Source organism: Crocodylus porosus, unplaced genomic scaffold, assembly GCF_001723895.1.
Source record: "Crocodylus porosus isolate Cpor-Errol unplaced genomic scaffold, CroPor_comp1, whole genome shotgun sequence".
NCBI lineage: Eukaryota > Metazoa > Chordata > Crocodylia > Crocodylidae > Crocodylus > Crocodylus porosus.
The window spans coordinates 178,564,710-178,566,542 of NW_017728906.1; the positions used below are offsets into that span (position 1 = coordinate 178,564,710).

Genomic DNA, 1,833 nt, shown 5'->3' on the forward strand with positions numbered 1-1,833 from the left:
ATGACCCCAGCTGACTTCCTACCCTTTGGGCAGGGGGCTGGACTCGATGATCTCCCGAGGTCCCTTCCAGCCCTAATGTCTGTGAAATCTTTAAAATCTATGAAAAACCTGAAACTGCACCCTCCTGGGGCTGGTTACCATGGTGCAGCCACCACCACGAAATGCCACATGGTCCACCCCAAAGAAAGGTGAAGATGGAGTGCCCAAAAGCCTCCGTTCTCACTGCCTTGTGAGTTACCCTGTGGAGAGGAAAGCTAAGGGATCATACTCTAACAGAAGAGGAAGCAGGAAAGAGTGGGACCAGAAAGATCCAGCAGCCAGAGTAGCTGGGGGAACGTGAAAACAGGGAACTGAAGACCCAGAAGAGAGACTGGTGACAGACCAAAGAGGCTTGGCAACCCAAAGAAGGGTGGACAGAGCGATCTGGCAGCCCAGAGTGGGGCTGAGTGAGATGAAGGGATCTGGCAGCCCAGAGAAGGAGTTGTGTGGGTGACTGAGGAGTCTGGCAGCCAAGGGAGGGGCTGACTAAGAGACTGAGGAGTCTGAGGCCCAGAGAAGGGGGCTGAGTGAGAGACCTGTGGTCTGAATGCCCAGAGAGGGGCTGAGTCTGTAAATAGAGGACATAGATGAGGATGACATCTGCAAGGCTTGGGGTGTAGTTTAAGGACAGAAGACAGCCACACAATTAGCCCATAAGGCTTGGACCACAGACAGTTGGTGGTTGTTAATTAAGACCAAGGCAGCCTCCTGCGTTTTAATGACAACACCCAGGCACATTAGGCAAGAAGGAGAGATTGCCCATAGAGCAGGGTAAAGTAAAACATTCTGGTCTCCAGGGGCTTTACGGCAACCCCTGGAGATGGAACTCTATGATGCTGAGCTAGTTCCTGTAAAGCTAAGTCAGACATGTCTATGCCAGTGATTCTCAACCATGGTGAAAACATGATTCTTCAAATAAATCCAGAGATTCTAAATAAGAATCTGTAGTGTTAAAAACATTCTGGGACCCTGCAGGTCTTACTTTTGTGGTCTAAGTATTTTGCAACAACAAAACTGCTATATTATTTTTCCACAGTCAAAAAATGAATGAAAACTAAAGAGTTAGCATTTTCCAAGGGATGCATTATGTCTAAAGAGGGCTGCCTTGACTCTATAAAGGTGTAGTGGTTCTCAACAAGTTCCAAATTTATTTTTAATTAGTGGGCAATGCTATACTTGATCAGAGCCAACATGGTCAGCTCTTTGCACTCAGACCATAGTGAGATAAAATGTTACTGTTGGTGAAGTAGCATTGATAATATTCAGCTTTTCTATAGCCCTTTCCATTTTTAAAGCACTGTATGAAACACTAAGTAATGTATTAAGAGATACTGGATGAGACTTGGGTATTTCAGGTAAAACCTACTTTTCTTTTCTTTGAATTATGACATTTTAACCTGAAGAGATGACAGTGCTATTTTAAAGTAATGTGACACTTTTAAATTACCAGTAATGCAGAAATACTCCATGCTAGCTCTCTGTGTGTTAGTTCCGTACAAGCGATACCTGCATGTTTCTGCAGCACTGCATACACGATACCAGGTAGTGCTTCTCAACAGAGTTAATAAGTCCAATACAGTATTGTATGAACATAGCTATATTGCGTATGATTTTTGGATCTAGCAAACAGGGCTAATGAGTGTCTCTACATAGAACTGATTTTGCCATATGGACATCTCCTATTTAAATATTACGCAACAGACTCGGGAAGCAGCAGCGGGAAGGAGAGGAGTTAGGCACACGTGTGTCCCGCACGCACGTGTGCCCCATAACTAACTTTTGACCCGAGGCGGC

General features: G+C 45.1%; 1 protein-coding gene across 1 annotated transcript in view; it reads right to left on the reverse strand.

Annotated features, from left to right (window-relative positions):
* DYNC2H1 (dynein cytoplasmic 2 heavy chain 1) overlaps positions 1 to 1,833 on the reverse strand; it is a 427,915-nt gene that overhangs the window by 325,547 nt on the left and 100,535 nt on the right. The window lies entirely within an intron of this gene.